Below are 22,401 nucleotides of genomic sequence, written 5' to 3'. Positions count from 1 at the left end.
AATAGAAAAAGGAAAAGAAAAAATAGAAATAGGAAAAGGCTTTTGTACTAATATTTTGGATTCACAGTAGAGACAGCCCAGCCTAGGGAAAATCACAGTAGAGTCTCTATATGAGATGCTTAAAATCTACCCTTAAACTTTGATTCTGAAGAACCTAAAGGACTCTTAGAAAGATTGGGGAAGAAGAGACAAAATTCAGTGATTCCTACATTCATGTTGAAAGAAAAAGAAAGGGCTCAAAGGGGTTTCTGAGACTTTTTAGACAATACTAAGAAGGAAATCTGAAGTAAAGACAGAGAGAAAAAGTGCAGCAATTTTTTACTAACTGCAAAAATTTCGAAGTCTCCCCAAATGACCTAGCTCTCTTTTTGTTACAATAAACTAGCGCCAAGTACTTATAGTTCTTTGACACATTTTATACAAAGAAGCGTGTATCTGCCAAGCTTTATTAACATATACCAGGGAGATAGTGAATCCCTTCTACATGCATAACAGTTGCTACACTCCACCCTAGATCACATTTTCTGCCTCTTTCTTTCATTTACGTTGAGTCATAATAACAACTACCACTTATTGTAAACCCATCATGTCAGATACAGTGCTAGGCATTTTATATATATCTTACAAACAAGCCAACAACTATTCTATGAAGTAGGAATTACTATTCCACATTTCAGAGTTGAGGAAATAAGGTTAGAGAGATAGAGCAGCTTGTCTAAATCCACCTTAGTAAGTGCTGGGCTAGAATTCAAGCACTGCTCTGATGTCTGTGCTCTTACCCACTAAACTCACTGCCTCCTGTATGAATACTCCGACTCCCATGTGTTTCTGCCTCCACGTTGTCTGGCTTTCAGATAACAGACACCAATCCTGCTTGCCATGCCTTACTTGCCCTGTACCATGGCCACCTGCGCACTGTCACTGACAGCAATTTAGGGAAGATCCCACCTTCTCAGAGGTAAGTATTCAGAAAAAATGAGGGACTCATGCCCCCTTCTGTAGTTGAGATCCTGTCCTTGAAGAACACAGGCACTGGGAGAATCAATGCTGTACTACAGGCCGCCCTTCTCTTGATCTGCTTGTCCACATCTGGTTCTATTAATCTTCTTCACCTAATCATATCTGATATGCTTTTCTGCTCCTTCAATAAAGGAAATGTAATCAATGATAATTATAATTTTCTAATTAGTTTCATAATGACATTTTAATAGAACAGTACAAAACCCTGGACATACTTTTCAATAGTTAGAAATATTTTTCCAAGTAAACTCAAAATGCCTTACTTGCCCTCATATATTCCTGCAGGATATTTTTAGAATTTATTGAGTCACCAAATCAAGTTTATCTACATTTTCCACTCTCTTTAAATTTCATTAATGTCTTACCTCCCTTTAGTATATATTTGTCTGCCAACCTCTCACACCTGATTAGTTTCAATCACTTGTTTCTGAATATTTAACACCACCTCTGTCACTTTGCAATACGTAGTTTGGTTTTCAGAATATTATTGATCTATTCATGCATGGCCTTTGAATTGATCAATTTTCAGTCAGCTTCTTAGAGTTGGGGAATAATTGTATTAGACGTGTTTGGGGAACATGTTCAATCCCTGCCTTTTTCTTTGGAAGTCATCTTTATTCATGGCTTCTGCTAAAGTGAAGGGAGGCTATGTTTTGCCACAAGAGCCATCTCTTTGGCCATCTCTCGTTGGATTAGAAGTGGACACTTTATATATTGGGAACCAAACCATACACCAATCTATGCCACACCAATGTTATGAGGGATAAAACTAACAGGCTTGTAAAGAAAGCTCGTGTGAAGAGATTGAGAATGGTATAGACGTGGAGAGAAGTAGAAATGACAGGCCACGTGGCCACGATAAGAGAAAGACAGTGCCTATCTTTTACTTGGTTCCATGCAGCTCAGCTCTACTCCTAGTAGATGGATACTCTGTAAGTTTCTTCTGTCCTTTCTATTATGTGCCTATCTTTTACTTGGTTCCATGCAGCTCAGCTCTACTCCTAGTAGATGGATACTCTGTTTCTTCTGTCCTTTCTATTACGGCCATCCCACTTTCTTTTTTTTACAGATAAGCAAAGTGACTACCATCTGTGCCAAGGACATAGTACAGTAGTAGGCCTGGGTAGCAAGGATAGAACCAAAGTGGTTTCAAAAATCTGGATGTGGTAACAGCCAAGAGATCAATCACTATATGGAAAGAAATGTTTTAAATTTAAGAATAGAAAGGGAAGCAAAGACTGGGATTTAAAGTATCACCATGAATAAAAAGGAACAAGTGTGTAAAGGAGGTACAAATATGCACCATGCCAAGAAATATTGGTTAGCAAAGGTCAGGACCCAGGCCAAAAGTTCAAGAAACACAGAAATACTGGGAGATTCTAACTACACAGCAAGCAGAGAACACAGCACAGAAGGGCTGGCTAACAAAATAATACAATATAATGGAGGCAGATAGTCCAGGACACTAAAATAGCAGTTAGAATTATCTTGAAAATAAGGTAGTATTTACCAAAGCCTGGAGGGGGCATAACTAGAATTATAATTTAAGACAGAAGCCACATGGGTCTGGAATGGAGAGTCAGACAGATCCTAAAAATTGAGGAAATAGTATAGTTTTTTTTTTTTTTTTTCATGTCATGCCTTGGATGACTAAGGCTCCAGATATAAGTCACTTGGTCACTGACATATGCCTCCTATACTTCCAAGCAACTGCCTGCCTACTCCTCCAGACAGAACAAACTTGGTTCCCAAGTGAGCTCTAAAACTCATCATCCCTTGTCTTCTTCCCACTTTCTTTACATGGTTCATACCCATGACACTGGCTGATTTGTCTCCTCAACGTTAACTCTGACAGAATGTCCTGCTTCTAATTCCTAAGATGGAGCTCCACTCTGTCCAGACACATTTTCAGCAAACCAAAAGAGAAAGGCTGTCACAGGCAAATAAGATGCAGTCTCCTTCTGCCAGCTTTGATTCCAGGACTAAGACTGTCATGAACCTGTGACTTAGAGCCATCAGAGTGTTCAACTTCAAGAAGGTAGAGAAGTTAGAGACAGAGGAATGCAGGCAGGAGATGACAGCAAGTCACTCACTGCATCACCTTTCCTTACACAGCAGACCAGAAGGTGAAGTATAGGGGCTGAAGTTCAGGAAGAAATGGTGGGATCTGAAGACTTCTCCTGGTGTTCATATTGTGGGCTAACCAGCAGAAGGAACCCAAGTTCACTGCATTGCCTCTCTCCCTGAAGTAAATGGGGACCATACCTGTTTTCTGCAATGATCTTCATGTTCAAGGATATCCTACTTTCCGAAGTAAACACACTACAAGTTTCCATACTGACATTCAGTTTTCCCAGAAGCAGTTTGACCAACTCTCAGATTTTTATATGCAAATTAATTCAGCTGGATTGCAGATATGCAGTTATTTAAGGTACATTCACATATATGTAAATTGCCTTCCTCCTCTCCTAGACAATGAAGGGGATTTGTCCCTTGGGTTTTTTGTACTTTGTCATCTTCAGTTAACATCAAGTTCCTCCATGAAATGATGCCTGTGGTCTTCAGCTCCAACTCCTCACTATGTCTCAGACTACATTGTGTTCAGCCTTTCAGACTATGGTTTGTGTAAACCCGCAAAGGGAAGCCCTCCTGGGGATTTTGGCAAAAAGTGAGAAAGTGTCTTCCTGATCTTCTTCTCTCTCCTGGCTCACACACACACACGCACATGCATGCACACATGCATGCACACACGCACTTATACCACCACTACTTTAGAAACAGCTAGTGGAGAATTATGTCTCCCATGTTGCATTGGGTGCATTGGTATTCTCTATGCCATTGAATAAAGACTGGTCCTGAAGGGGATATTTTCCAAGTAGTGTCTAAGTAGTGACTGTGTAGTGACAATGTTGTCTTATCTTCATATAGAAATGTAGATCACCTTAATATGCCCGTAATAAAACTCATTATTGGTAAAAATTGACAACAGTTTGCATCCATAGTTAAGTTGACCTAAAAGAAACTGAGACTGAACATATAAAGTGCAATATTTACTAAGCCAATTTAATGATTGCAACAAGGGAAATCCATAGGTCAGGTCACCCTGAGAAATGTGCTATGAAGGGTACCAGCAGCTCTTAGCATTTTATAATCACAAGGAAGGAAAAGAATTAACGGCGAGAAAGAAGAGGACAACCCCCCCATCATTACATCAGTTTTTCTATTCGTTGTTCATGACGTATAGATTTGGAATTGTTACTAGGTTATATCTTACATGCAGGAATCTAGGATAAGGGTTGCAAGAAGGACTGTATGACTATTTTATTACTTCTCTGGTTCCAGTATGTCTGCTCCTAAGTAAAAATGGTCTTATGTTAACATTTTCTAACACATGGGACATGACTACTGTCTCATCTAGAATTTCCCAAGGCTCTATAATTTAGCTATCCTGGTCAGAACAGATTTTTTAGTTGTCAGTTTCTAAACTGTCTATTGTGAATGACTCCACCCTTAATCTCTGACCCACGATATTATCCAATCTATTCTGTAGCCACCAAGGAACTTAGAACAAGTAATCTCTCCACTTCACACCCAGGTTTTTAAATTTATACGCAGGACATATGGGAGTCTTGTTTCCAGCAAGAAAATGTGATGAATGAGCAGGGGAAATCGCCAACAATAGAAAGCAGTGATTGCTAAAGGCCAAGTGGATTGTCCTGATTATTCATGTTATAAGGGATCAGAAGTTCAGTTTACGTGAGAAAGGGTTTGTAAAATCAGCAGTTCTGAATGTCACTCTTTATTCATGGTTCAATACCCTCCCAAACTACTCTGCGGAATATTCCCCAAGATGACATTGGTTGATCATGAATTGTTCTGCCCTTGATTACTATTAACTTTATTTGTGTGTGATTTTGCTTAATCTAATATTCTTCATATAACAGCTAGCATCATAACCAAAGCAACCAAAAATGGACAAGCAGTGTTGATGGAGGCTCAGTCCTGTCCTCTGAGCCTTTTGTTACTGGCATCTCACAAACTGAACAATAACATCCATATACCTAAGGCCCCTACACTTCAGAGGGCTCTCGTTCTGGCTTTGTCTGTTCACATTCCTTCCCACCTGTCAAGGGGTCCATACAGCAAAGTGCATAAGCCCTCTACATCCTATCTTCAGATACCAGGGATGCCAGAATTTCAGGTCAAAATGCTCCAGCTATTTCCAGGACCTATTCGCCCACAGAGTGACCATGCTGCTGATATACACATTCCTAAACCAAATGATTTATTTTGGGGGTGGCAGTGTGTCCAGAACTTGGATGAGGGCTGGAGTATCTATTGTATGCATTTGTGGTATCATTAGGTGTGGGACAAATTAGAGATAAGAAAAAGAGAGTGGCAGATAGCCTTTATTTGAACTCTTGCCAATAGCCCCTTAAACATTAACAATGCAATCTCCTCCTTACTGTATCACTTTCCAGTATCTTGATAACATGTTCATGTTCCCCTGAATTCACTGACCTTATATTCTATTTTCATTGACCAAATCCAATGATTTTCTCTCCTCCAGTGAAAGGGTTTTCTCTCTTCTGATCAATACTACTCAATGATTTAGGGAAACAAAAAAAAGAAAAAAAAAAAAAAAACCAGAAAGCTGCTTGATATAGAACCACACAGTTCTTAAGAACTACATGCCCTTGGGACTGTTATAGTCATATTTTATAGTCATATATTTTATTTAAAGAGAAAATTAACTCAGCTTGAACTATTTTCTTTTCCTTTCATCACTCATTTAGGTATAGGGAGCTAACTTACATTTTGGGATTTCTTTTGTTCTTCCTTCTGTCCCCTTCCCTCCTCCCATGGAAGTGAGCTGTCCATTGCACCGGGATGAGATGTCTTAGAGGAGATGGAAGAAGCGAATAGGATCCCCTTTGTTTAAATTTGTCTGTGTTTTCTGCATTCTTGCTCTTAGTCACAGACAGATCTAAAGAACAAACTCATGACTAAAAAAGCATCAAATGGCTGAGTGAATTAACATTGTGCATACCATCAAAATTGTGCATGGTGTGATGGTGTTACACTCACATAATGAAAACGTAGAAAAGCTAACGATGTAGGGTATGGGAACCTGTGCACATCATTCATGGAAAGGGGAATAAAAGAACAATTAGACCAGTCTGAGTCTTTTAGATTATAAGGAAAATAATAGTGTTAATACTAGCAGCCAGTCTTTTTTGATCAACAGGAAAGAAAGAAAGAAAAGGATATGACAACCTGTGCTTTTTACTGATTCTAGTAAAAATAAAAATAGAAAAAAAAAGTTCTATAGTGATATAGAATATATGGTAAAATTATAAGGTAAAAGTAGACAAAGACAAGTTGCAGAAAAAGCAACTATGTCACATGATATTTTCCAAAATAAAAGAATGTCCTGACTATAGAATTACTTTCCAAGGCATTCATGTAATCTACAGCAGTAGGAAAAACAAATGATCGGTAAAAATAAAAATAGAAAAAAAAAGTTCTATAGTGATATAGAATATATGGTAAAATTATAATATTTAAATAAAATTATAAGGTAAAAGTAGACAAAGACAAGTTGCAGAAAAAGCAACTATGTCACATGATATTTTCCAAAATAAAAGAATGCCCTGACTATAGAATTACTTTCCAAGGCATTCATGTAATCTACAGCAGTAGGAAAAACAAATGATCGGAGAGAAATTGAATCATAAGCAACTTACTTGACTTAGAGCAGGCTGTATGTCGCACAACTGCAGGGCACTATTATTGTCCATAGGATGGGGCCCTCTGGAATTGTGCAAAAAGGTGGCCTGGCAAGAGAGCAAGTGGAAGAAAGAGTATGTGTCTCTGTCAACTAGTTTCTGAAAGGGAAGATTAAAGAAAGACAATATCAAGAATTATATTTATCGGGCAAGGGCAAGAGCCAGAGCCAGAAGCCTCCAGGGTCCTGAGGCTGGGGTCCATGGCCCTCGGCCCCACCCACCGACAACCACAACCAGGCCAGAGCCAGAGCCAGAAGCTCCTGGGGTCCTGACGTGGGGTGGGGGGCTCGGGGTGGGGGGCTGAAGCCCTCCCTACCCCCTACCTCAACCAGGCCCACTGTGGGCCAGCCTGTCCCTTCTCCACCTCTCCCCAAACAACATCTTAGAATGTGCTTACTATAAAGAATAAATGGGGGGCTCGGGGTGGGGGGCTGGAGCCCTCCCTACCCCCTACCTCAACCAGGCCCACTGTGGGCCAGCCTGTCCCTTCTCCACCTCTCCCCAAACAACATCTTAGAATGTGCTTACTATAAAGAATAAATAAAAATAATGAATTATATGTATCAGTAGCAGATAATATGAGTATACCACTAATCTTTAATCTAAAAGGCACGTTCCCTTATAATTGTGTGACTCCTCAAAAGTTTATATTCAATAAATCAAAAATGTTACCCATATTATGACAGAAGTCACAGTAGGGAGAGTTTAAATGAATTCCACCGAATCACAAGCTGGGCTAAAAGTGTTGATGCCTATCATCTCGTAGGCCAGATTCACTATAGTTCCCAAATATTTAGTGATTTTTACTAACCTTACAGATCAACTTCATAGAGCAATCTGACTCAGCTGTCTCATTTCAGGGGGGAATTTTGTGGCGCCTAAACTCTGTAGACAGTTTCAAACACTTGATGCCACCTCCTCAAGGCTTCAAAGACATTCTCACTTTATGGGATGAAGGAATTAAGCTGTTACATATCACGAAGCTCATGGTAACTGAATAATCAAATTAATTCATATTAGTTCAGATGTGAGCAGGATCCTGAATACAAAAGACAGCCTGAAGCACTGAGAAAAACATCTAAAATGGAAATACACTGAGTTACAAAGAGGATTTTAATTGCTACCACTGCAATCTTATTTAACAACTTCAGTAGAGAATCATAGCACAAATAAAAATTAAGGTTACAAAAATTATAAAAGATAAGGTAAATTTGAGGTCACTAAATTAAGCAAACAAACAAACAAAAGTATGAGAGAAATTCCAGAAAGGAAAGGTCCATAATCAAGAAATAAAATTAGATTCAACAAGGTATGACACAAACATCTGAGTCTGAGAGGAAGCAAACTTTCTAATGCAAGCCAGAAATCATGAGATAGAAGTCTGAACGGTCACAGCAAGAGAACCAAAGATAAATTTGTGACATGATACAGCGGTATCCTCATCCAGTGTTACCTAGGGTTTGTGAACTGGGGGTGGCCCATTCTGTCCAGTTTTAGTAAAATATTAGTTCATGAGAATGTGACACCTCCATCCTGCCTGTCTACACCTGAGCCTCCTTCTCTCCTGCTGTCTACTGCCAGGCAGATGGCTACAGCCACCATTATTCACGACCTGGAGACAGGTTCCCTTAAGACTGGCTCTCGCAAACTTGAGAGGTGATCAGTGGAGGCTGCAACTGTAAACTTGGGATGTACACAGACACAAGGGATGGGTGCAGACACTTGTACTTTCCTTGAAGCTGGTCCTGTGAATATGTTTGTTTTGCTTGCTTGACTTACCCTTTTCTATCAGGACTGCAATTAAAAAAAGAAGAAAGGAAAACAGTATTTGAGGCTAGTGCTTTAATCCAAAGGAAGGCAATGCTAATGGTGGAATTTCTTATGTTATGACAGATTCATGGGCATAACTCACTTAGGGAAAGAAGATTGAAGTTTCTGCTGGAAACTTCCCCTGAGATAATCATCTTCCTTGCTTATGAAGAAGCCTGCTGCCACTTGCTTATACAGCATGGGGAGCAACTGTCAAGGAGGAAAGGTCAGAATTTGCCCCGTTTGTCTTTCGGTGCTGGCCTATTAGAACCTGTAGATCAGCATTCTTGACTGTTTACATTCTGTGCAAAACTCAGTGCCTCAAGTAATCCTCCATTCCTATCTCCAGCCAAACTGACATTTGCCTCTCAAGAAGATTACAAAAGAGAACTGTAAGGGAAACAAGAATGAGAGATGAAAGATTTTGGGGCCTGCAATCCTGCCCTCCAGAGGAACCTCACTGGGGAGCTTTGTATCCTCAGAAGGCATCGTGAAGTCCCAGGACTCCAGAGCAGGAGTACAGCAAAAGTAGTTGAGAAGACACTGTTGGCAAGTGTGACCTCCCTTACAGATCTGTGTTTAGAGGAGCCTACAACCCTTGAAAACTCAGGTTCCCCTTGTCTTCCTAAGAGCCAACCTTGTCTTCTGGTTATTCTCAATCTTAGAAGACACATAGTTCAAGAGCTAAAGAAGAGATTATTATTTGTCATGCTTCATGTGCCCAGGCTACCTATTTGAGTTCATTGCCTTAGCTGAAAAATCCTTTTGTTAATCACTATTCCGTTCCGTAATTCCAAACAACTGAATTATCATTTCCACAGCAATTTCCCCAAAAGTACACATGCATCCTAGGACCATATAGTTTCTTGATTGCCTTTAATTCATTTCCATTTTCAGCCTCCTTGCTCTCTCTCTCCTTCATTGGACAATTAGTTCCAAGACCATTAAGATGAAGCGAAGGCAACCCTACAGTTTATTTCTGCCATTTTGGGGACAGGAACCAGTCTCCAGGCTGGAGACAGCCACAAACCCTCCACCTCTCATCTGGAATTCTCTGTTTCATTCTCTTGTTCACAGTTCTATTTTCCTAATTATCTGACTCTCACCCTTCTCTGGGCCTGTTATACTAATTGGTCATCTCTTAACCTTCAACCCGACCCACATACCTATGATTGCTCACATCCCCGTCCATCTTCTCCTTCGACAGTCCTGCCAATGACTGAGCCATAGTGTGATTTAGCCCCAAGACTGCCCCAATTACAATGACATAGAGGCCTCCAAAAAAGTCAGATGCTCTTTCTGGCAGTGAAATATTTATACCATCCATGTGGAAGGTGAGAACAATCTCTGTTGGCAGGACAGAGTACTCTTGTGTACACAAACACAGAAAGTTTAAATGCAGTATTGGCACTATATTGAATGTATGTCATGTCCTGGCCCTTATAGCGCTTTACAGTGTTATGTGTAGTGTATATGGTCATGTGAGTGTATATGTACAAGGACAAGAGGAAGAGGATAAACTGATTTTACCCTGGATTTTGTTGTTCTTTCTATTTGCTTTCACCTTCCTTTTCGGGTGAATACTGCAATGAGGAACTGAATTCAATAAATATGTGACCTTATACCATTTGGGCTGCTATAGCAAATTAACATAAAGTAGGTAGCTTATAAACCACAAAAATTTATGTCTCACAGTTTTGGATGTTGGGAAGTCCAAGATCAAGATGCCAGCAGATTTGGTGTGTGGTGAGGGCCCACTTCCCATCTTGTCACTATAACCTCACCTGGTGAAAGGAACAATGAGGGAGCTATTCTGGGCCTCTTTCAGAAGGGCATTAACACCACCCATGAGGACTCTGACCTCATGTCCTAATCCCACCTCTAAATACCATCACAGTGAGGGTTAGGATAATGTTGGGGAGACACAAGTGTTCAGACCACAGTATGTGTCCAGCACTTACTAATTGCTTGACACTGTATGATATGGTGGGAAATACAGAAATGTATAAAACACAACATTTAACTTTAAGAAGCTTAGTATCTATTAGAAAAAAATTAGAAAATAAAAACATCCTCAGTCTTCTCCCAAGTTAGAGGAAAAAGCCTTTTTTAGCAAGCAAATTTTGGGTTCTCATTTCAATGAGGAGGTAGAGGTGCAAAGACAAATAAAAAAGTTACCAAACTTGCAGGATGTTGTAGGAAGGTCAATAGAAGGCAGGAGGAGGACCGAAATGTTGCCTCAAATTATAAGAAATAATGCATTTACACTGCAGGTGGGACTAGACTCCCGTGCTCATTGGTATTGTCAGTTTCCACAGAAAAATCAAATATATTACCTTAAGGTTTTAGCATTTAATTTTCTTTCAAAACACAAACAATGGTATATTATTAAAAAGGGAGAGGAAAGGCAGGCAGTAAAACAATTACAGGGAAAACAGACTAGAGCAATTATTGTTTAAAGCAGCCAAATAGCATTGTGAAAATTGTTATTGTTGACTAGGGCAATATGACTTCAAGCATAAAAAAAGAAAGTAAAATGTTCCTGTTTTTCAATGACAGCATGACACTTTATTTGGCACTGGTGCACACAATTTTTCATCAAGTAACTGTCCTATTTGACATATTTGTAGCGGAAATGGCCATGAATTCCCTCATTTCTATTATTTCTGACTTTCATCCCCTTTATAGCCTAGCTGTAAATAAAGCCTGTGCCCGCCACAGCTTTTCACTCAGTATAGGATAGATCGATAGTTCTATTTCAAGTTTCTGGTAGCGTTTTGCTAAGTCTCACGATCCTGAGGCCAGCTTTATTCCCACTGCCTGGAATACAACACAGATTTTATAACTGGTCCAAATGGACTGACCTCACTGAGGATAGGATCAAGTCACACATATGCATCATCAGAGTGACCAATTTCAGTTAGTTACATGCATCTCCAGCACACTGCCTAAGAGAGGTGACACATTCCATAGCTCAGATCAGCTTAATGAATTTACCAACTGGGAAAACCAGTCACCAGGAGAACACTGAAGAAAGTGGACACTGCTCTCTCAGGCTGACCTAGTCTTAGCTCAAATTACTTGCCATATTTGTGACTTAATTTCCTTACCTGGAAAAAAAAGGCTCCTTTTAGAGTAACAGATTTGGCAGCATTTCAAAACACTTTAAAACCTAATACTATTAAAACCTAATAAACTATTAAAACCAATAAGGTGCTATTTTTCTTCTCTATTTTGGTTTTCTCTATACTCTATATATTATTAATCTCTATACTTAAGTCGGGTCCTTATCCGAATCAGCTGGAGGGCTGACAAAACACAGATACCTGGGCCCCACCTGCAAGATTTCTGACATAGTAGGTCTGAAGTGGGGCTCAAGAATCTACATTTCTAACAAGTTTCGAGGAGAAGATGATGGTGCTAGTTCAGGGGCCACATTTGGTGAACCACTGCTCTAAAACATAGGAATGGATTTCCTGGGCCATAGTTCAGATTAACACGTGCAAAGGAAATGAGCCCATTCCCAATTATCCCAAATATTTGCCTCATATCCTAATTCTTATAAAATTACTCCACAAAATTTTTTTAAAATTTTATTTTATGTATTTTTTATTGTAACATATCTGTGGGGTACAGAGTTGAATATCAATACCTGTGTACAATATGTGATGCTCAGTTCAAGATAATTAGTATATCCAACATCATACAATGTAGTTGTAAATCTGCACTTGCAAATCAGCAAAACCCAGGATAATTTGCCAGTAGCAGTGGTACCATTGTAACATCTAACATCTAACCCAGGGAGCCTGGACCACAAAACTGACTACAATGGCTTCATTGATGCCATTGATTTTTTTAAAAAATCTTCTGTGAGCTACGATTACCCCAAAAGAGGCCTACAATTTAAATTATAATCCTCTATATTCTCCTGTCATTCAGGCAGAAGGGTTTTTAATAGGGAGACAGCCTCCAAAATATGTTCATTATTAATTCATGCATTCCTCCACAAAAATTTTGAACACCTACTTTACAGCAAGTATTATGGTAGAGACTAGGGAAAACTCAAAATCTGTACCTCAAGAACTCTTCAGTCTAATATGGAAAGACAATTATGAAACAAAGTAGATATAATAACCAACATTCATTTAAATATTAGAGTATATAAATCACTTTTATATTTTATCTCCTTTGGTTCTCACTGGCTATCTGTGAGGTATTATTTCTGGCTTTCTTCAAAATTGGGAACCCAAGGCTCTGAGACAATAATGGAGTTCCCCATGGACACTCAACTGGTAAGTGCTTGGGCCAAGGTGCAACCCAGGCTTTAAGATACCAGAGCACATGTGCACTGCAGTTCTGATACTCCATGACATGTATAAAGGAGCTGAAGATGAAAGGCCTCCTGTCCAGGAGTCTGGGAGCCTGAGGGAGAAGTCAAAGTCAACAATTATGGAAAATTGATGGAAGAAAAGTTGCCTTAGCTGAACCATATTTCTCGATCAAATGTTATTTATATAAAATCAGTTCTTACAAATTCCCTATGTGTTTTAGCCCATGAAATTCATTCAACTGCTTCGATAACTTTTTTTTTGCCAATTATATTTTCAGCATAATAGGCAGAGAGTACATAGTTTAAATATACTGTCAGAGGGATTCTGTAAAGAAGCTATGTTTCCCTGAATAATATCAAGTATATTTAATAGTGCATTCCCTCTCATTCTCTGGCCTTCTAAGTTCTTTTCCTATGAAAAAAAAAAAACTTATTCTGCCTGGTTTTCCCCTAAAATTGCATTATACTATTCCCTCAAAGAGGAAAACAAATGTTGGCTTTAAGTGACCCCATATCACCCCATTTTTCTTTGAAAGGCAATACCTCCCTGGATTCCCTGAAAATAATGAGCCTTATTCTCTCTTATGCACCAAACAGAATAAAAATAAGTGTCCTTCTGAATGCTGAGGACTCTGTAAGAGTAGGAAGAAACCTGAGGGACAAAGACCACTCAGCTGGTTTTATGCTGTCTGTGCAACTTTCTACAACCACCACCTGGGAGTCTAGGAGCGCTGGTCAAAGGGTCATGACCTTGGAGCCCAGGCCTTTTCAAACCTGTATAATAGAGTAGCCATACCCCATCAACTCACAGTCTCCTATTTAAATCCAACAGCTATAGGATGTTGTGAAATCAGAAATGAATACTATATAGATAGCAAATTATGTATTGACCTGATAACAGATTCACCAGGCAAATAAAACTGACTACTGTTGTTAACTTCATTTTATAGCTGAGTAGAAAGACTTAGAGATTATATTACATCTCCAAATGATTGCTTTAGGAGTTAAATACATAGTAGAGAGACTTCAGTTAAGAGGGAAGAGGAGGAAGAAGAGGAAGAGGTGGGAGGTAAGAAAACAGAGCAAAGGCTCTTTTGGTAAGATCATTGTATGTAATATGATATTCTCCAAAATCTTTCAACATGTTGCCAGCTGAAATATGAGAAAAAAGTTTGAAACACCTAAAAATACTTTCTTTGTGAGCAGTCCTAGTAAATTCACTTGTATTTACTTAGCATTGGTCATGCTTTAAAATAAGGTGAGCTTCTCAGATTCTGCTTCCGTTGCTTCTCTTAGACCCTCAGCCAGCCCACCACAGGATGAAATCAGAGCTGCTTAGAAGATGCAAGCTCCAGGGAATCAGAAACTGGAGGAAGCAAAGAGTATATGTCAATTGGCTTTCGCTCTCTCTCCTTTTTCATGTCATCCTAAACAAGGAATCTGGGAATGTGATCATTCAGTAGAGATCTTTACAGCAGACTTTACAGAACTATAAAAGATGGCTTCTCATTAAAAAAAATAATCATTGAAAAATATGTCAGAAGTGAAACAGCACTCAAATTAAAGATAAACGCATTTGCAATAATGTAGAAATGGCTGGATTCATCAGTTTTATTTTTCTAAAGAGGTATCTTGTATTAAATATTGTTACATTCTCAGCTCTATAAAGCAGGAATTGCAACTGAGAATATTTTTTTAATATGCCTGTCCTGTTGTTCATTAGATAGCTATTTCTGCCTCATAAATCACTCAAAACTTAGGGGAATAAAACACCAATATTAATTTCTTTCACAGTTTCTGAGTCAGGAATTTCAGAGCAGCTTGGGTGAGTGGTTCCAGCTTATAACCTCTTACGAAGCTACAGTCAGATGGTGGCCTCGAAGCTTTATTCACCCACATATCTATGGCCTGGGGTTTGAAGAGTAGAACAGGGTCTGGAAGAAAAGGGGCTTCTCAGAAATCACTCTGTGTCTCTCTGTGGTCCCTTCTCATGGTCTCTCCAGGATGACAGCTTCAAGATAGCCAAGATTATTACAGCAGCTCAGGGATCCAAGTAAAGTGGGAGGGAACACACACTCCAACCTCTCGATAAAAGAGTGTCAACATCACATTGGAAGAAGAACATGTAAGATTTACCATCTTCAGAAAATAAAGTCCACTATATGATGATTCATAGAATTCTGATTGGACTCAGTTGAAGTTTATAGATCAAATCATGTCTGTTGTCTTTAATGAGCTATATGGAGTCTTCACTTCTAATTATACCTATCATAGCCATGAGCATCTGAAACAAGGCATTATTCTAGTGGTCGGCAAGTGTTTAGAGCCTAGTCATTATGAGGTCTAGTGGGTCAAATCATGTCTGTTGTCTTTAATGAGCTATATGGAGTCTTCACTTCTAATTATACCTATCGTAGCCATGAGCATCTGAAACAAGGCATTATTCTAGTGGTCGGCAAGTGTTTAGAGCCTAGTCATTATGAGGTCTAGTGGGAAAAAAAAAACTAAATCACAATTCAATCTAGTTCTTCTTGAACATAAGTTGTGTGAATAGGCGTAACCTCTCCATGTTTTTACTAATCTATAAAATGAAGACCATCTAGCTCCCCTACCTGTATCACATAATTTATGAGAATAACTCATGTATTCATGGGTCATACAAATTTGGGGCTATAGTAGAAAACCTGAAATAGTAGCAGAGCTATATTCTCTCTGTCTCTGATCCCATCTGTAGAATTCAGAAATTCCAGCCCCACTGAAATTACTCTTAATTAGGTTGGAAAGTTCCTGAGGCATGATTGGCATATACTGTACTATTTCCTTCTCTGCAGTTCGTGAATGTGATGTATTAGGATGATGTTATTTTGCTCAAGTGGGAACTTGGCATCTCCATTAGTGCAACCTATTCATAAAGGAATGTTGCCTTGTGCTCCCTAGGACCCAGCTATGGTGTTGTGACAAAGAGAAATCAGACTAGCAAATGCCATCCTTCTTTCAAAATCACCTTTCTCCTTTAATGACAACAGCTTCCCTGTCATCAATCTCATATACGTTGACGTCTCGTACTTTAGAAAGAACATTGTTCCACTAAGCTCTTTACTCCTTCATGTGAATAGAAACCCATCTGGCCTGCCTCATGAGCTCTCGAAACACAGCCAGCATCTCTCAATTCCCAGATTAATTTAGACTTTGCTGATTTTATCTTTCATACCAATTTCCACTGATAAGGCATAGCTGACTGGAGTGACTTAAAAGAGACACTAAGGTCAGGGGGAAAGAGTGCCTTGATCAGTTAATACTGTCTGCCAAAAGCACAGGAGAAAGGGAATAGTAACAAGAAATACCAGTGTTATTGGCACTAAGCATGAGCCAAGGAGGAAAGGTGCAGCAAGATTCCTGGCCCGCACAGTAAGGATACTGAAGGTGACAAGGTGAGACAATTGCCAAGACAGTTTGTATGGCAGCTAGAGTCATGGTTTAGGGATGAGAAGACCAAAATAGAAAACACTGTATAAAAATGTTAAAATGTTTTTCAAGTAAAATATTTTTTCTGACTACAAAATTAGGACTGACTTATTATAAAATATCTGGAAATATGAAAAAATATGAAGACATTTTAATTACCTATTACACTATCATCATTTGTTAATATTTACATGTATTTCCTTCTAGTCTCTTTCTATGCCTATGCATAGTTTAATGTCTTCACTTTAACTTACAATCATTGTCAGTATTTTTCTATGACATTATACATTCCTTAAAATAAGGAGTTCTGAATACTACTATAATCTTTAATTATATGAATGGACCATAGCTTATTTCATCAGTATTTTATTCTTAGAAATTTGGATTGTTTCTAGTTTTACAGTACAATATAACACAGGGATAAACCATAGCAGGCAGAATTCCAAGATGGTCCCCCAAAATCCTGGTCCCTGGAGTATGCACAGTCATTCAATCAAACACTGTTGAGAGGGGATTTTGCAGATGTAATTAAGGTTCTAAATCAGTTGGCTTTCATAGAGGGAGATTATCATAATGGACCTGACCTAATGATATGAGACTTTTAAATCTGTGTCTAGAGGTCAGAAATAGAAAAAATCAGTTTTCTATTAGTGTAATAATGACCTTTACAAGTTGATCTTACAGACTCGAGTACTAATACAGGCAACCTAGAATTCCAATTTCCAAGACAACTATTCAGAAATTCACTGATAGATAACACTGCTTCTGATTCCCATCATTGGTTCTCATCACCTCCCAGGCCTTTTAGTATAGTTTAATTTTATAGGTGCCTTATATATGATGATCTTATATATCAAGCAAATTGTTATTATTATAAAATATATTTCCTCACTTTTAATACTTCAAAACATATATAATTGCCAGTAGAAATTTCTAATAAGTATGAGACAATAAGTGTTACCACACTGGAATAGTATAAAGGCAAAAAGATGTGGTTTTAATTAACCTATGAATCCTTACCATGGATATTATTTCCATCAGGCTTTTGGAAATACAGGAAATAGCTCCCAGGACCATATGAATGAACTCCTTAAAGCTCAGGACCCCAAGACGAGCATCAGTGCTATAACATTATCTGCAATTTACTTTAAAGTAATACAGTACAAACAGTATTACATAAAGTGTATGAATTCAACTGAAACCACAACCTGAGGCATTGTTAACATTTGAAGTAATCAGCAGCCCACTCTCTAGGTCTGGAATGGTGGTAAGGCCTTCTAATATCAATATCTGAATCATTACTGAAGAGTTCATGTAGTATCGTGGGGAACCTTAGAACTAAATTTTCACCCCACTCTCTAGGTCTGGAATGGTGGTAAGGCCTTCTAATATCAATATCTGAATCATTACTGAAGAGTTCATGTAGTATCGTGGGGAACCTTAGAACTAAATTTTCACTGGCAAAATTAGTGATATTCAAGATATATGTTTGGCTATGAAATTTATACAGGTACAACAATATTGTTAAAAGCAATTAAAGAAAACCTAAGGAAATGAAATGACATTCCATATTCATGAATCAGATGACTTAACATTGTTAAAAGCTGGCAAAATTAGTGATATTCAAGATATATGTTTGGCTATGAAATTTATACAGGTACAACAACATTGTTAAAAGCAATTAAAGAAAACCTAAGGAAATGAAATGACATTCCATATTCATGAATCAGATGACTTAACATTGTTAAAAGGGCAATAATCCCCAAGTTGATCTACATATTAAATGCAATTCCTATCAACATCTTTGCTGGCTTCTTGCAGAAATTCACAAGCTGATCCTAAAATTCATATAGAAATTCAAGGGACCCAAAATAGCCAAAATAATATTTAATAAGAAAAAGTTGAAGGAATCACATTTCCCAATTTCAAAACTTACTACAAAGCTATGATAATCAAAATAGTGTGGTACTGACATAAGAATAGACAAATGTATCAATGGAATAGAATTGAGAGTCTAGAAGGAAAACATCACATTTATAATCAATTAGTTTTTGATTAGGGTATGAAGAAAATTTGATGGGGAAAGAGTAGTCTTTATAACAAATGGTGCTAGAACAACTGGATAGCAGTATGGAAAAGAATGAAGTTGGACCCCTACTTTACACCATGAGCAAAAATGAACTCAAAATATTTAAATACCTAAATTTTAGAGCTGAAAGTATAAAACTGTTAAAAGAAGGCATAGGTATAAATCCTCATGACCTTGGATCAGCCAATTGTTTCTGAGATACAATATCAAAAGCAGAACTACAAAAGAAAAAATAGATAAATTAGACTTCATCAAAAATAAAAATTTTTGTGACCAAAGAACACCATTAAAAAGTGAAAAAAGAAACCCCAGAATCGAAGAAAATATTTGCAAATCATATACCTTATAAAGCACTTGCATACATGCTACAACATGGGCAAACCCTGAAAACATGCTAAGTGAAAGAAGTCAATCATAAAAGAGCACATAGTATATGATTCCACTTATATGTAGTGTCCACAAAGGGATGGATAGAAAGAGAAAGTAGGTTGCCTAAGGCCATTAAGAGAGGTGGGGAGGGAGGAGCGAGAAGCTGGAAAATGGGGAGTGATTGCAAATGGGTAGTGTTTCTTTTTGGAGTGATAAAGATGTTCTAAAATTGTGGTGATGGTTGCACAACTCTGAATATATTAAAAACCATCTAATTGTACACTTTAAATGAGTAGATTGGACGGCATGTGAATTACATCTCAAAAAAGTTACTATGAAAAAATTAGGAATGCACTTTTGGATACCTCTCAAAGTAAAATAAAATAAAAAGACAACAGTTTGGTCAAGTTTATGGGTAAAGAAAATTGTATATCATTGCTATTTTAACTAAAACTCTTTTTGTTTGTTTGTTTGTTTGTTTGTTTTACAAACACACACACACAACTCTGGTGAGCTCAGCAGGCTATGTTCAAAGTAACATCCATGATTTTGAACTCTGTTTCATCCTGTGTCCATCCATTGAATCGTAGATTCTGTTTCCTGATTCAATTGGGTTAGCTGATGCTGCTGATAGAATATTGTTGTATTTTTCTCAAAATGAATGATTCATGCAAGGTCCTTGTCAGAACAACTGAAAGGACAAACAGCAGGGCTTCACTGGGTTTACAGGAAAAAGATGTTGATGTCTCAATGGTTTGTGTCTGCTCCTGAAAAAACAAACAAAAAAGTATTTATGTGGCAGTATTTGGTTCAAGAAACTGATTTAATTTTAACAGTTCATCTGATAGCAGTATTGTGGAGGAAGAAACATAATTTACATCTTTGTCTAATTGTCAGAGGCTTCTATTTTGCCAGAGTAACCTGACAATTGTGAACAGTTGATTGGCCAACTCAATTTACAAGTCAAATATGACAGAAGATTACTGAGTACAATACAATACAGAATTTATCTTTTTCAATAAAGCTGTTGAATCAAGTGACAAGTTTGACTAAATAGGAATCACATTTACAACATTTAGAGGTAAATACCTGGTTTGCTGCAACTGCTTCCAAAACAATGTCTCAGATATTCTAGATATTTATAATTCTCAAGTACCAGTGCTTCTAAGATTCTAGTCATTTCAATTAAAAATGTACACCAGTACAAGGAAGGTCTTTTTCCCCTTTATGTACTTTTTGTAAGATCTTGTCCTGACAAAATTAGACATCCTTCTAGGCCCCAGTTTTATCATGCCTAAAATGAGGAATTTAACTAAATGATTTCTAAGTTCCATACCATTGCTAGTCATTCATAAACCATTCATTCCGGGACAATTTTTTGAGGACTGATCCACTTGAGCTAGGGCACTGGGCAAGAAGTGAGGCAGGGTGGGTGGGATTTAAGACTAAAGACAAGACGGATACAATGGAGAATCTGACCTCAAGAAGTCTATGATGTAGGATATGAAGTGTCATTAAGTGATGTAACCAAGGTTGGAAAAATAAAGAGCATGGATTGATCCATTCTAATAGAGGCTTTCAAAGATGTCATAAAGAAAAGAATAACTCACATCCTTTACATGAAGAAAAGTACATGAGTTGAAGAACCTTCAGGGAGACGTGGGATTTTGACAAACAGAAAGGGAATCAGGAAGAAATAGTTATTAAGCTCATGGGGACCATGGTGAGTGCATATAACAAAGTAATGTATTTCCCTCCACTTCAGGCCCTGAACTTTTCTTGGAAATTTGAATTCATATAACTATTTTTACATGTGAATACAATTACAAATTTATTCATGGACTTTCTGCAAAATTTATCAAGGCTATTTGCGAAAGTCTTAGTATTGGGGAAAAAAAAAACAGAGATATTCGTGGCCATGGTCTTAGACATCTTTGGGCCAGTTAATTATTGTATTGATTTTCCTTCTAGAAACAGTTACAGGAGAGAAATAGAGCTGCCAATATCTCTTGGCAGACAATGACTTGAGAAAATGTGAAGAGGGGAGGAGAGGAGTTGCTAGCATTTTGTATAAAGATCAGCATATGCTACTCCAAAGGAAAAACTAAAAAAAAATACTTGTCTTTTTCTGGTTCACAAGAATGCCACTGAAGAATACCAAAATTTACTACATTACCAGTATATTATGGGTAAGGAAAGAAGAGTGCTGTGGGTGACTTCTATATGTGCTACCCTGAAACCAAGACAGATACATTTTAAATAAAGCCTTATTAAGAGTGTCCTCTATAGACACAGACACACACAAATAGTTATATGTATATGCACTATTTTAAGCACTGTAAATGTATTAACTCATTTAATCCTTCCTACAACTGAATGAGGAAGTGACTACTATCACCCTCATTTTATTGATAAGGAAATTAAAGCACAATAGGATTAAATAATTTGCTCAAAGTTACTACTAATACATGGTGGAGCCAGGTTTCAAGTCAATGCCTGTCTGGTTCTAGATTATGCTCTTAATCCCTCTACCCCTGACTGCCTTTATCTAGTTCCATATTTAATAGAGACATACAGACCTCCCATAATAGTTTCTTTTTCTGAGATCCAGTTCCCCTGATGTAAACAATCAAAAAGTATATTTTATATACCATGAGACTTCAATAAAAAGCTGGGAGGCAAGTTTCAGATATAAATTAGATAAAACCTGAAGCTTGTAGAGGCATGTAAATATATAAACATGAAGATGTTAATGCTAGCAAAGTGGTTCAGACAAATGAGATGGTAATTTAAAAAATACCCCAGAGAGATTAAATTAAAAAAAACAAAAGCTGACATTTAGGAAAAAATATGTATACATACATATACACATATACTCATATATACAGTGATAATTTTAAATGTCTGAGACTATTAAACACAGTTCTCAAAAATTAAGTTTTTACCAAAAATAACGAAATAAAATGATTTTGGCAGTCAGAAAATAATTTTTAAAATTGCCTGAAAAGTGCTACTGGGTATGAAATCTTCCAAGAATTCAACAGTTGAAGTAAAACTGATAAAGAATAGCTTGGATATTGGAAAATGTCAGAATAAATAAAATTTTCTGACTAGCACTATGAAGTCAGAAGAGTTGGTAAGCATGTTTACTGATTAACTCAAATCATTTATAAAATAAAACTGAAAGATTAACAATTTTGATACTCAAATACTTAGAGAAAAGGACCAAAATTTTGTAAAAATATTAAATAATAAAAATATAACTACAATTCAATGATTTCCTGTCTCTATGATAATTATTTCCTGTGATAAATAAAAATAAATGTTAAATACAAATAGTATTATCAAAGTAAATTGTTTTTTATTTTCACCACTAGAAGTATTCTTACAATGTTTGAGAAAAGAACAGACGATTCTGATAGCAATAATTATGTATATACTTCTAAGCACAATACTGCCCAAAAAAGAAGTTGTATCAAGGCTTTTGGACAGTTAATTGATCATAATATGATTATCCAATCATCATTTAA

Source organism: Galeopterus variegatus, unplaced genomic scaffold, assembly GCF_000696425.1.
Source record: "Galeopterus variegatus unplaced genomic scaffold, G_variegatus-3.0.2 Scaffold131, whole genome shotgun sequence".
In the NCBI taxonomy this organism is placed as follows: domain Eukaryota; kingdom Metazoa; phylum Chordata; class Mammalia; order Dermoptera; family Cynocephalidae; genus Galeopterus; species Galeopterus variegatus.
This window is presented reverse-complemented; position numbering follows the sequence as displayed.